Raw genomic sequence first — 15,516 nt, 5'->3', positions numbered from 1 at the left:
TATTAACTAGTCAGCCGTCGACAACTGCTGCAGGGGATGCTGCGGAGAGCATCGACACCAGCAGCAGGAGCAGCATCACACCCCCTGTTCCAGAAGGACGCAGGAGCAGCAGACGGCTTGGGGTTGGCTCTAGTGAGGATGCACAAGCCGTGCCATCCACCACTGCAGCGCGTATGCGCAAACATTGATGCAGCCCTGCTTAGCCACTTCCCAATGGGTGACGTAACCCTGGACTTACTCCTTGTATATATGGTATATTGCCAGATTGGCTTGTTCTTGTGTTCATGGCGTGGTGCCGCATTAAAACTACGTCATGACTTATCACAACTGGCTATGTCCCCTTACTTACTCAGAAATAGTTGCATGTGATCTCTGCCCGTCTCTCTCTCCCATCGATTGCAGTTGCCACTCTAGCTGCGTTGCACTCTGGCTGGCCTGACTCATCCTCGTTGTCCTCAAAATATGTTAATTCCACATCTGTACCTTTTTTCGTGGCAAGGTTGTGCAGCATTGCACAAGTGGCAATGATCTTGCAGCAGTGGATGGGTGTGTACTGGCGTGCGCCTCCGCTCTTGTGGAGGCAGCGGAACCTGCTCTTCAGTAGTCCAAACGTGCGCTCCACCACATTGCGTGTTTTATGTGCCACGTTGTATCGTCTCTCACTCTGGGTTGATGGGTGTGGGAAGGGAGTGAGGATGAATGACCGGCAGGCATATGCACTGTCGCCTAGGTGAGAGGAAGGGAAACATCAGTCACATGCCTCTATACACTATGATTTGCAGGTTTCAAGGGGCGTCACTGTTACTTACCTAGCAGGTATCCCTCTCCAAATTCTCCGGCACTCAGTCGTGTGTAGATCCCACTGTTCTGGAAGATGTAAGAGTCGTGGGTGCTCCCAGGAAACTTCGCAACAATATCAGTGATGATGTTCCCTGCATCACAGATCACCTGCACATTGATGGAGTGGGTGGACTTTCTGTTCCTGTAGATGTGCTCAGTGTCAGCTGGTGGGCATATTGGGATGTGTGTGCCATCAATACAGCCAATGACATGGGGGAACTGTGCCATGTGATAAAAGTCTGTTTTGGTTTTCTGCAGTGCAGCCTGTGTGTTTGGGAAGCTGATGTAGTGGTGCATTCTCTGCATCATGGCATCCAGGAACTTCCTGAAGAAACGGGACAGGCAACTCTGGGATACACCACCCACCGCAGCTATCACCACCTGATAACTGCCGGATGCCAGTAGATGTAGGCTGCAGAGCACCTGGACATGTGGTGGTATGGCGTGCGCCCTTCTTATTGGCTGGTCCAGTAGTGGGTGCAGGTCCCTTATCAGGTCCATGATGGTTTCGGGGTGTAGCCTGTACCTCTCATGTATCTCTGCATCAGTCAGCTGGAAGAGTGTGATGCGCTGTCTGTAGATGCGTTCCTCCCGTCTCCAAATCCTCAGACCTGCTGCCTGTAGACGTAGGCGCCTTGCAATGACATACAGAGCGGCCATGTTGTCCACGCTGTTGCATTTTGGGATTGCTTATATGCACTGTTGATGGTTACCACCTGCTTTCAATCCGTGTTAATTACCGACTCTTATTTACCGATTTTCATGGATTTCTTAATTACCGAGTCTTCCTACATGTCATTTTCAGTTTTACCACTTCATATTTACCACTTCATGTTTACCGATTCGTTAAATATGTATTCGGTAAATATGAATCGGTATTTTAGGATTCGGTAAATATGATTCGGTATTTACCGCCTCATATTTACCGAAAAGTGGTTTTTGGACTCCTACATCTCACTTGTCTGACTACCGGTCGGTAATGGCATATTTACCGAAAATCGGCCGTTACCGACCGGTATTTGGCTACCTACATGAGGCCCTAAGGGCGGTAACAGACATCCCATTATACCCTATGGGATTTATATTTCGGCGGACAGGATATCCATCACTGTTGTGATGGAGTAACTAATCCGCCAAGATCTAAATCAGGCCCTAAGTTCAAATGGGCCATTCCCTCCATCCGCTCACTGAGAGACAATGAGCGGGGCGATGCCATCATATGTCAGAAGGGAGAAGACAAAGGACTGAATGATTCCTGCGAGAGGACAGAGGTACATATTAAAAAGCTTGTGACTCTGGGGCAGTAAGCCTTGTGGGACTTCACATAGCAAGAGGTGAGTGGAAGATAAGAAAGGTTTCATCAGAACTTTAAAGATCGATCCTGCAGAAAGAAAGAAACCATTTGAGCACGGTTGTGAAAATAACTATCTCCTGCAATCTCTTGAGTAAGGCACAGTGGGGCACAGTATCGAAGACCCTTGTGAGATCCGAAAGAATCAGGGTAGCAGAGCCTCCCTCATCTAAAATGAAGTGCACGTCCTTTGTGAGTGTGAGAAGTGCCAGCTCAGTGCTGTGCACTGGACAAAAAACCTGATTGAGAGGGGTTCAAAGGCTCAGAAGATTCTAAATAGTGTGGTCATGGTCTGTCCATGTGTTTCTCCACAGATTTATTTGGAAGTGGGAGGAGGGAAATGGGAGATATCTTCCTAATTCTGAGGGGTCAAATGAAGGTTTCTTGAGGAGTGGAATCACTACCATATGTTTCCAGTCCTGAGGAACAGAGGCTGAATCAATTGAAAGGTTAAGAAGCACACCTAGCATCGGGTTGATGACCAAGGTGCCAAAGGTCAACACTTGGGTGATGCCAGGGCCCAGTGGAGAGCAAAATTTGAATGACGCTAGCTAAAGAGTCTAGGGGTGAAATCTTTTAAACAGGGACCCATGGGATTGCGAGTTTCAAAATAGCTGGGGCAGGCGACAGCTTGAGCTTCAGAGGGGAAGTCCGCACATATGTTACTTATGCTTTTTTATATAAAAAGGATGCTACGTTATTGCTCATGCCCTTTTAGGCCTGATGGTGGGAGCTCTGGCTGCTGGGTCAAGAAACGATTGAACTATGGAGAACATTTTTGGGAGGCGTTTGAAGGTACCTTGATCTTAGGTGTATAGAAATAGCAGCAGACACGCCGAATGGCTTTGTGACAAGACATGATGCCATCTGTATTCTTTAGTTTACTGTTAGGATTATAGTGCTGTCAGCAAGCATGTTCAACTGCTTTACATTAAGAGAGTTCATTTGGCTGTCGAACAAAGGTGAAGAAGGTTTAGATGTTTGATCGGCACATGTAGACAGTGGGATAGTCAAACGGTGGGCCGTGGAAATCCAATGATTTACTGTTTTGTTAGCAAGAGTGATGCTGGATTTGCCATGGTGTTGGATGACATTGTAGGGACAGAAATACAAAGGGAAATACAGAACGCGGTACGTGCTAGTTCGGACCAGCAGCGGCGGGGCTAGCATTAGCCTTTAAGGTCGAAGAAGGGGTATCTAAGTAGAGAAGCACTGGTATACCAGTGCATTGGACCAGATAAGGGGCAAAGGTGGATCGACATTGAGACCTTGAAGATTTGTACAGACATGGTCCAGGATACGACCATCTTTATTGCTGGAAGACTTACGACCATCTTTATGGGTGAAGACTTATTCAGCAAGGAAAGCTGAATAGCTCCCAGATTGCCAATAAGAGTCATGGTGCCTTTACAATTTAGAGGTGTCTAAGTGGAGGTTTACTTTGCCCGTGATGGTAAAATTGACCAATTTTAGAACACGGGGTGCAATGACCTCCTTAGGATTTGAAGTAACTTTATGGTCCGGCTCAGGGGGTGCTAAATAAGTGCCCTTTAAGTGAGAAAGTGGGATGCAATTTCAGGGAAAATATCAGGTGTTCACTTGACGCAATGAGCAATTCAGATATCTCACAGTTAAAACAAGATGTAAAGATAATGGCCGCCATGATGTTTGGGGGGGGGGTCTAAGAATAGAATAGTCTCCTGGGATTACAAGTACAATTTCTGGCAGTGAGGACACATTAAATCAAGTTTCAGTCAGAAGAAGGGACGTTGGGTCGGTAAGTGGAGATAAAGTCAAGTATCTACAGTCGGTGCTCACCTAAAGCTCTACAGTTAATGCTATAAAAAAGGAAATAGCCAATCTGGATGAGTAAAGAAGATGTGATAATCTCCTTGCTGCAGAAGCAGGTGCCTGCCCTCAGTGAGAAGCAGCAGTGCTGGTAATTCCTTAAGGAGATTTAGGTGGTGGTGACAGGTTACAGGAAGAATGGAGATGCATACAAGAAGACTGTAAGGGCTTGTTACACGAAGAGCCTGGGGTTCTGGCACCTACTAACATCTGGGCATTCACGGGCTTCCTTTGGCGCTCCCTCGCCATGCCAGCAATTGAACTGTGACTGTTTAAGAAGCCCACTAAGTAAGGTAGGCATGACCAAGAGTGTAATGCGTTTGCATCCCGAAATATAAATAAATGCAGTGGGCCAGAAAATAAAGTACAAACTAGAGCCCACAGACACTCCCCAAGCCACTGGAAAGCTTGCCTTCCTGTGAGAGATTACTGGCAAAGTACCACCAACTAAAACAACAGTGTTAAAAATAAAGCAGTCAGTCAAAATAACAGGTTATCCAACCTCTCCAAGATGGAGCCTACATACCTAAAGAGGAGCAAGGTATCTCGACACGAGCGTAAGCTCGTACAAGAAACCTAACAGAGTCACAGCCGTGCAAGAGTAGAACTTTTTGACAATATCGAGTAGCGTTTGTCCTCAGAAAGTTTTATAGCATATTGTATCTATAAAATCTGTCAACAATTTGAGTCATGTTTTATCATTGGACTGTTCTATTCTTCACGAATGAGCATGTCCACTTATAGACATGACCACCCTGCCCCTTATGACCAATATATAAACATCATAATATGTTCAGGGTGTCTGCTCAATGCATTTCGTTCCAACTAAATACCAACTATGCCCTTACCTTGGTCAGAAGAAAGCTCTTAGGATCCCCTGTATGGTCCCGCCGTTTAACTTTTTCTAGTTTTGAAGCCTGCGTTCTCTCCTCAGCTTTGGCGTATTATCTTTTCCACACTTATTACAGACCTCTAATTTTTTCTAGCTTTTTCTGAACTTTCAGAAACTTCAGGTTTGAATCCTTTCTGAAATAGAGACTTGTCACTATTCCTTTACACTTTAATTAATTAATGTAGAACTGTGCTGAGCTCAAAGGATATTTGAGATTTGCCAATGGCAATACATTGGAGCCAGTACGATTAGATCACAATTTAGTATATTTTGCTCAGTTTTTGCTGCCCTTCTGTACTGCATGCTAAGGATCAGTTTGTCTTTCATGCGAGTGAAATGCTCTTCCAACTTTAGTTCAAATGTATGCACCTTTAACTTCAGTTTTTTCATTTGTTTTCTGAATGGGTATCTACTTGTTGCTAGCTCAATTCAGAAATATATCTTTGGTGGGGGGGTCTGAATTTTATTTCCATTTGGCAGGATCTCGCATGATGGAAGATCTCTAAAAGATCAAGCCAACTTGTGTCCTTGTGGAGATCTTTTTTAGGTAGAGCCTAGAGTCAGCGCACATGTGCTTCTCTGCGAGACTTGCTGTACTGGAGTATGGAATAGAAGCCCCGCCCACTCTCCCCCCATATTTGTCATTGGCTTATGTCTTTGTCCTTCGTAAATGCAGGCTTCTGATTCAGTAATCGGTTTGTTAGCCCCTCCATAGTACCGCCTTGTCTTCATTCATAACCTCCCATGGCTATTGGCTTTTTTACTTCGGTTGTTACACGTTACCTGTTAATTAGTCTGTAAGCACTATTTTCTCTATTGAGTTTCTCTTACTGTAGGCAGGACGTGCGCTGCTTCAGCTGGAACCGCTTGTGTTTCTTTAAGCAGCACTGCAGCACTGTTCCTGCCATGAAATCTTCCTGGCAACTTCATTTTTTAGCTTGCCCCGTCACTTAATCTTTTTATCTCCCCACACCACCTCACCCCTCCCACAACAGTGTATGCCCTCCCCCACCCCCCCTCCGAGGTCGCTGCTTTTTAGGTCTTGCCTGGCATGGGCTGCGCACATTCGCAGTCTCGCTGGCGAGATTGAATGATTTGGGGTATTTTCTGTAAAGGGCATTAAGCCCCGCCCCTCTTTTCCATTGGCTGGCGTCACCGTTTATGCTAAACGTGACCAGCCATTGGAAAAGAGCTGGTCATGACATTTTCCTTTGGCTTTTTGAGCTGTCCCATTTGGATGGGCTCGTCTGCCTTCCTTGCGTCGTAAAAGGATTCTTATCTTCATGGGGCCATGTGTTTAAACACATGGCCCCCGAAAGACAAGAGATCCTCTTTCACTTTAGGGACCGCGTCATGCTTGTTAGCACTTGCAGGCTTGCTTTATGTGACTGCTTATACCTGTGACCTCGGTGCGCTGTGACGACATCTGCAAACAATAAACAGACCATGAGTGCGCGGATTTACAATGAATGCATCAGCCACTTTTGTGCCTATTCAGGATGTTGCTCAACATCCAGACATGCAGTTGGCTCTGTTTTCTCCGCAGCATTTCTGCATTAGCTGATTTTTTTTTCACGAGGACACCGCTTATTTCTTTGTTACCAACACTCTTTCAGGACAATAACATTCCAGAGTGCACTAACAGCGTGACCTTCGGTCAGCAAGCCTTGTAAAACATCAGGGTACTCCATAAGCTTTCAACTATCTCTCAGCGTTTGTTTATTGATTGGACGCTGGGGAGTTATATTTGTTCTTTATTTCCTGCTCTGTCCGCTGAATTCCCTTTATGTAATGAAGCCCCCTCCGTTTGCAGCCATCGAGGAAACACGCACCCTAACCAGGAAATGCAGAAGGCAAACTGTTAGTCCAATTTGGCATAGGAAACATTTAACTGTACAGTCGTATTTTTTAACGGTGCCAAATTGTGGAACTTGACTGCCTGATCCTGACGGTGTTTATGCCTGCTCTGTTCCATAACCAGGGCCATCGAGTTTCTATGTGTGTTGATTTTGTACAGGATAAACAATGCATGGGCAGCCCCTCTTTTTAATAATGTTTGACCATCATGAGAGCGAGTTTTAACACCATTCAGAGAAGGGGCCAGCAGTATGATGTTTGCAGTAAATAGTTTTACTTCCTCTTTAGCCTCATATTATCTCTTGCTTTCACTGCTCGCAGTATGTTTTATAGTCTTGCTGCAGACAGCTCCAGCTGACCTCATTCTAACCATTACCTTGACATATACCTGGAATGGCCTTTGAGTTTGCCCCTTGCTTACGAGTACATGGCTTTCTTTTCTATTTCCTATTCATGTCTGGATTCTATGGTTCTTCATCCTATTCCTGTTCGTCTTGCCCTCTGAGCATTTGGGTTTCACCATGTTTTTTATTGGTTGAATGTATCCTTCCACCGTTTACTTCATTGAACTATTTTCTTATTTATTTTTTCTGAGACATTTGGAGCTTTACCACTCCATGGTAATGTAAGTCTTGCCCCTTCTTTTCTCTCTTCCGCCCCATGTTTCTCACTCTCATCCCTCTGCCTCCACAGTCATCCTCAGGATCTCCCAACACTCACACTGCTTTTATTGCTCACTTACTTCTCCCTCTCATTGTTACCCCACCTACTTTGCCAGAACTGAGCACTTCTGCTTCTCAGTGTCTCTTGTCCTACTTTCCTGCCTCTGTCTGCCTTTGCCTACAGTCTGGCGCAAGTGGCTTCCACTCGTGGCTCTGCCAATGCTTGTTAAATTATAGCACAAGCATTGACAAACACTGTATTGCTGCTGTTTGGGATACTATAGCAATGTTGCTTTGTGTACTTATTGTTCTACTACTCCATGATGGCCTACACATTACACCCATATGTAAAATAACAGCCATTATGCAAGTATACAAACTAATGTTCCAAGATGGCCACTAACCACCATTGACGTTGTCAATGCTTGTATCTCCATTATGCAAGCACTGACGAAGTCAGTACTTGGACCGAACAAACATTGGCAAATGGAGACTGTTCATCTTTGCCAGTGCTTTTTAGGTCTCGCCTGGCGTTAGCAGCGCACAGCGCTGCCCTCGCCATGCGAGGGCTTTTTGTAATCAATTCAACATGTGCACGCGTACGGAGGGACAAAGATGGCGTCGGGCTGTCCACATACAGCTGCACATGCACGTGCATGTGGACAGCTCAACGCCATCTTTGTCCCTCCATATGCGTGCACATGTAAAAAGCCCTCGCATGGCAAAAGCAGCACTTGCGCTGCTAATGCCGTCGGGCTGTCAACAATGCACGCGCATGTGGACACTGAGAGAGAGGGGGCGGCGCTCTCCTGTCCTGGGCGCACTCTGATCTTCTTTGCCAGGTGTAGGGAAACCCCGGTCGTTAGAAGGTAACGGGCGCTTCCCTGTTTGTTTTCAGTTTTCGCAATACTTTAGACTCCCCTCTTGCCCAGGTGAGTCCCTATCTATCTCCCATATTTCTAGTTTGTAATGCAGACAAGTTTTCTACAACATCAAAATCCCATACCCATTTGGGCTACTTATATATATACTTATATATACCAAAAAAAAAATGCTTATAATGTTACATTTTTGCTTTTCAGAAAAAGGTAACATAGATTAAATGTAAAGCAACTGTAACTAGGAGAAATCCTTCAAGTAATTTGTTGCCTGTAAAAGTGGGTGAACAGTCCAAAAGCTCTGATTTGTTGAGCTTTACACATCCATCCTCTCACGTTTTCTGCCAGGCGCCACATGTACTTTTCGATTCTAGACTTGCGTCGCTGGATCATGTACAGATGTGTCACATCGAACAAGATAAAACCCAAGGTCTCCGAGTCACTATAAACAGACTGTCACATTAGCATTACATGGCAGCGAGCAGCAGAGCAAGACCGCACTTTGCACATCGCTGCTCGGGTCTGCACAAAATTCCACAAAACATGAGCGAGGTTTCTAGCAGGATGGGCATCCGTCAGAGCGAAAGCACTGACTTGACTGTTTGGTCACTCTGAATAAGGCTGCCCACGCAGGCGCACAATTCAAGGTCCCAGTGGCCGCTTCAGTTGCTACAGTTTATATGTTTGATTCAGCTGACTAAGGCATTCTTTTCTTTTTCCTGAAACTCCAATCACTTACCACAAATGTAAGGCATCCACAGAGCCACCAAGACTGCCTTGTCCATGTTCCAGTTGCCAATCAAGACTGGGGGGCGGGGGTTCTGTGCATTCTGGGGCCTGTAGTCCTCACTAGGTCTTGCTTACTAGACAGCATGAACTGCATTAACTTACAATTAGTAGGTTTAGAGCCCACCTTTTGCCTACCATTGGTTTGCTTTATTGTCACTCTTATTTGCATGCTTCTTATTTGTTGCTGTGTGTGGAATTTGCTTCCTTTTGTTGTGTTTGACTCTCCCTTGGAGCATGAATAAATTACTTCTGTCCTTTTAATGTTTGCTTCAGAACACTACCTACTTGTTTTTGGTTAAGCACGCTATGGGAGTGCATGTGTTTTCTACCGCTCTCCTGTGTAATTCTCCCACAACCCCTCTTTCGGGCCCTTTCTGTCAACCATTTGCTTCTCCACTGCGTCCCTCCTTGATGTGCTAACCTGAATGCACCCCTCCCCTCTCCATCGCTTTTTCACCTTTAGGTTTCTCCCCATAGGTCAATGTGGCACTCGCTTGTTTGCTTTTCTCCCTCACCCCTCCGGCTCCACATTGCTCTCTGTCTGAGTCATTTGCTTTCCTCCAACTGCGCCATCCCTTACTATGTCGCTTCTACTGCCTGCTTTTCAAAAAAACAACACCACACTTTCACACATTTATTTTCTATTTATTTGCATATCCAACTTGGATTGGCAAAACAACGGGGAAAAAAGTGTCCGAGTCTTTTTGTAGGTGCGCGCCTGATAGAATAATGCAGCAAAAAATCATAACCCTTTTTTCTTCTTTAGTCAACCAGCACAACATCGAGAATACGCCTAGTGTGGCTAAAACCGACTGACAAAGCCGGTAGGTCCCAAAGGCGAGACCGATTGGCTTTGCCAATGCTTGTTCTGACTTATGGTGGTGTTTGTCTTTGGCAGCGATTGTGCTGCTTCTAATCTCTCCTTGCCTTTCCCCACACCACATCACCCCTCCCACATGTACTAGATTTTTTCTTTAGCACCACAACTGTTAACTTTTAGCTCCAAGTTTGGTTTTTAATACTTGCAGAAGGGGACTGAATTTGTCAAGATGTAGGCTCGCCTGGGAAATAGGCAAGGTATGGGACCATGGGGAGGTGCAGTGAGGCTGCAGGTTTACTTTTCAAATGTATTGATTATTTGTGGTGGGGTCGGTTCTGACACCAGCAGTCAGTATTTGCCCTGTCTGCTGCTTTTATGCTCCTATACAGTGAGAGCTGGCTGCTTCATTTTTCGGCACCAGCTGTGCCGATGTTAATCTCCCTGTGCCCTTTCCCACACCACCTCACCTCTCCCACAACAGTGCATGACCCCTCTGAGGTTACTGCTTCTTGTTTTCTTTGTTGTAAACTCTTGCTTTAGTGCTTTAGTTTGCTGCCTCGCCTGTGAGCATATGTCCCTGAGCCGCATTGCAATATTTCCTCCCTGTGCTTTCTGAAGGTTCTGAACTACCCCCAATAATAATTGCTTTTCCAAAGTTTCCGATTTTTACAATACATGTTCACTTTTATTTTACAAGATCCCTCTCTACGCATGTGTTAGTGATACATTGAATGAAGGATACATTTAATGAAGGATTTTCAGCTTCGTCTGCCTTCTTAGTGTGAGTCACTGCGTTTCCATCCTGGAGCCCTGGTTTCTTGTGATGGTCCAAAACACTTGTTGAGTTAGTGCCAAGGTACCGTGTGTGACCTAAAATCGAGTCATGGGATGCTCTGGGTAGCACATGAACATGGTGTGCATGAATACTTTTAATTGCATGGAGTTAGAGGGCAGACAGCTTTCCGAATGAGGACAATTTTACTGGAGAATTTGGTCTGTGCTGTGCTGTCCTGTCTGGAGCATTCTTGGTTTATCCCCCAATATTGATCAACGAAGAACACACACCTGGTTGAACTCCATAACACACGTGGTCCCTATGTTATGGATCGGGATTCCTGGTGTTATGGTATTTTTAAACAGTTCCACCTGTTTATCTATATTTATTTTTTGCCAGTTTTATCTTTATCCATATTTAATTTGTGCTCAGTGTAATAAGCCGCAATGAGTATATTTCCTCGTGTTTCATCGACCCAGCCATGCCAGTGTTTGCAGCACGTTTCTTTCCTTTTGAGGTATTGGTGGTGTAACCAGGGGAGTTCTCTTCACTGCTCTGCTCCTCACACCAGCAGGCGATGGGATGCTGCATCGCGCTCAGCCCCACGCCTGTCCATTATCCTCACACCAGCAGGCGATGGGATGCTGCATCGCGCTCAGCCCCACGCCTGTTCATTATCCTCACACCAGCAGGCGATGGGATGCTGCATCGCGCTCAGCCCCACGCCTGTTCCTTATCCTCACACCAGCAGGCGATGGGATGCTGCATCGCGCTCAGCCCCACGCCTGTTCATTATCCTCACACCAGCAGGCGATGGGATGCTGCATCGCGCTCAGCCCCACGCCTGTCCATTATCCTCACACCAGCAGGCGATGGGATGCTGCATCGCGCTCAGCCCCACGCCTGTCCATTATCCTCACACCAGCGGGCGATGGGATGCTGCATCGCGCTCAGCCCCACGCCTGTTCCTTATCCTCACACCAGCAGGCGATGGGATGCTGCATCGCGCTCAGCCCCACGCCTGTCCATTATCCTCACACCAGCGGGCGATGGGATGCTGCATCGCGCTCAGCCCCACGCCTGTTCCTTATCCTCACACCAGCGGGCGATGGGATGCTGCATCGCGCTCAGCCCCACGCCTGTCCATTATCCTCACACCAGCGGGCGATGGGATGCTGCATCGCGCTCAGCCCCACGCCTGTCCATTATCCTCACACCAGCAGGCGATGGGATGCTGCATCGCGCTCAGCCCCACGCCTGTTCCTTATCCTCACACCAGCAGGCGATGGGATGCTGCATCGCGCTCAGCCCCACGCCTGTTCATTATCCTCACACCAGCAGGCGATGGGATGCTGCATCGCGCTCAGCCCCACGCCTGTTCCTTATCCTCACACCAGCAGGCGATGGGATGCTGCATCGCGCTCAGCCCCACGCCTGTTCCTTATCCTCACACCAGCAGGCGATGGGATGCTGCATCGCGCTCAGCCCCACGCCTGTTCCTTATCCTCACACCAGCAGGCGATGGGATGCTGCATCGCGCTCAGCCCCACGCCTGCTCATTATCCTCACACCAGCAGGCGATGGGATGCTGCATCGCGCTCAGCCCCACGCCTGTTCCTTATCCTCACACCAGCAGGCGATGGGATGCTGCATCGTGCTCAGCCCCACGCCTGTTCCTTATCCTCACACCAGCAGGCGATGGGATGCTGCATCGCGCTCAGCCCCACGCCTGTTCCTTATCCTCACACCAGCAGGCGATGGGATGCTGCATCGCGCTCAGCCCCACGCCTGTTCCTTATCCTCACACCAGCAGGCGATGGGATGCTGCATCGCGCTCAGCCCCACGCCTGTTCCTTATCCTCACACCAGCAGGCGATGGGATGCTGCATCGCGCTCAGCCCCACGCCTGTTCATTATCCTCACACCAGCAGGCGATGGGATGCTGCATCGCGCTCAGCCCCACGCCTGTTCCTTATCCTCACACCAGCAGGCGATGGGATGCTGCATCGCGCTCAGCCCCACGCCTGTTCATTATCCTCACACCAGCAGGCGATGGGATGCTGCATCGCGCTCAGCCCCACGCCTGTTCCTTATCCTCACACCAGCAGGCGATGGGATGCTGCATCGCGCTCAGCCCCACGCCTGTCCATTATCCTCACACCAGCAGGCGATGGGATGCTGCATCGCGCTCAGCCCCACGCCTGTTCCTTATCCTCACACCAGCAGGCGATGGGATGCTGCATCGCGCTCAGCCCCACGCCTGTTCCTTATCCTCACACCAGCAGGCGATGGGATGCTGCATCGCGCTCAGCCCCACGCCTGTTCCTTATCCTCACACCAGCAGGCGATGGGATGCTGCATCGCGCTCAGCCCCACGCCTGCTCATTATCCTCACACCAGCAGGCGATGGGATGCTGCATCGCGCTCAGCCCCACGCCTGTTCCTTATCCTCACACCGGCAGGCGATGGGATGCTGCATCGCGCTCAGCCCCACGCCTGTTCATTATCCTCACACCGGCAGGCGATGGGATGCTGCATCGCGCTCAGCCCCACGCCTGTTCCTTACCCTCACACCAGCAGGCGATGGGATGCTGCATCGCGCTCAGCCCCACGCCTGTTCCTTATCCTCACACCAGCAGGCGATGGGATGCTGCATCGCGCTCAGCCCCACGCCTGTTCCTTATCCTCACACCAGCAGGCGATGGGATGCTGCATCGCGCTCAGCCCCACGCCTGTTCCTTATCCTCACACCAGCAGGCGATGGGATGCTGCATCGCGCTCAGCCCCACGCCTGTTCATTATCCTCACACCGGCAGGCGATGGGATGCTGCATCGCGCTCAGCCCCACGCCTGTTCCTTACCCTCACACCAGCAGGCGATGGGATGCTGCATCGCGCTCAGCCCCACGCCTGTTCCTTATCCTCACACCAGCAGGCGATGGGATGCTGCATCGCGCTCAGCCCCACGCCTGTTCCTTATCCTCACACCAGCAGGCGATGGGATGCTGCATCGCGCTCAGCCCCACGCCTGCTCATTATCCTCACACCAGCAGGCGATGGGATGCTGCATCGCGCTCAGCCCCACGCCTGTTCCTTATCCTCACACCAGCAGGCGATGGGATGCTGCATCGCGCTCAGCCCCACGCCTGTTCATTATCCTCACACCGGCAGGTGATGGGATGCTGCATCGCGCTCAGCCCCACGCCTGTTCCTTACCCTCACACCAGCAGGCGATGGGATGCTGCGTCGCGCTCAGCCCCACGCCTGTTCCTTATCCTCACACCAGCAGGCGATGGGATGCTGCATCGCGCTCAGCCCCACGCCTGTTCCTTATCCTCACACCAGCAGGCGATGGGATGCTGCATCGCGCTCAGCCCCACGCCTGTTCCTTATCCTCACACCAGCAGGCGATGGGATGCTGCATCGCGCTCAGCCCCACGCCTGTTCCTTATCCTCACACCAGCAGGCGATGGGATGCTGCATCGCGCTCAGCCCCACGCCTGTTCCTTATCCTCACACCAGCAGGCGATGGGATGCTGCATCGCGCTCAGCCCCACGCCTGTTCATTATCCTCACACCAGCAGGCGATGGGATGCTGCATCGCGCTCAGCCCCACGCCTGTTCCTTATCCGCACACCAGCAGGCGATGGGATGCTGCATCGCGCTCAGCCCCACGCCTGTTCATTATCCTCACACCAGCAGGCGATGGGATGCTGCATCGCGCTCAGCCCCACGCCTGTTCCTTATCCTCACACCAGCAGGCGATGGGATGCTGCATCGCGCTCAGCCCCACGCCTGCTCATTATCCTCACACCAGCAGGCGATGGGATGCTGCATCGCGCTCAGCCCCATGCCTGTTCCTTATCCTCACACCAGCAGGCGATGGGATGCTGCATCGCGCTCAGCCCCACGCCTGTTCCTTATCCTCACACCAGCAGGCGATGGGATGCTGCATCGCGCTCAGCCCCACGCCTGTTCCTTATCCTCCCACCAGCAGGCGATGGGATGCTGCATCGCGCTCAGCCCCATGCCTGTTCATTATCCTCACACCAGCAGGCGATGGGATGCTGCATCGCGCTCAGCCCCACGCCTGTTCCTTATCCTCCCACCAGCAGGCGATGGGATGCTGCATCGCGCTCAGCCCCATGCCTGTTCATTATCCTCACACCAGCAGGCGATGGGATGCTGCATCGCGCTCAGCCCCACGCCTGTTCATTATCCTCACACCAGCAGGCGATGGGATGCTGCATCGCGCTCAGCCCCATGCCTGTTCATTATCCTCACACCAGCAGGCGATGGGATGCTGCATCGCGCTCAGCCCCACGCCTGTTCATTATCCTCACACCAGCAGGCGATGGGATGCTGCATCGCGCTCAGCCCCACGCCTGTTCCTTATCCTCACACCAGCAGGCGATGGGATGCTGCATCGCGCTCAGCCCCACGCCTGTTCCTTATCCTCACACCAGCAGGCGATGGGATGCTGCATCGCGCTCAGCCCCACGCCTGTTCCTTATCCTCACACCAGCAGGCGATGGGATGCTGCATCGCGCTCAGCCCCACGCCTGTTCCTTATCCTCACACCAGCAGGCGATGGGATGCTGCATCGCGTTTAGCCCCACGCCTGTTCATTATCCTCACACCAGCAGGCGATGGGATGCTGCATCGCGCTCAGTCCCACGCCTGTTCATTATCCTCACACCAGCAGGCGATGGGATGCTGCATCGCGCTCAGCCCCACGCCTGTTCATTAGCCTCACACCAGCAGGCGATGGGATGCTGCATCGCGCTCAGCCCCACGCCTGTTCC

Source organism: Triturus cristatus, chromosome 4_1, assembly GCF_964204655.1.
Source record: "Triturus cristatus chromosome 4_1, aTriCri1.1, whole genome shotgun sequence".
NCBI classification, from domain to species: Eukaryota; Metazoa; Chordata; class Amphibia; order Caudata; family Salamandridae; genus Triturus; species Triturus cristatus.
The sequence above is the reverse complement of the archived record's forward strand: the minus strand, read 5'-3'. Positions refer to the sequence as shown.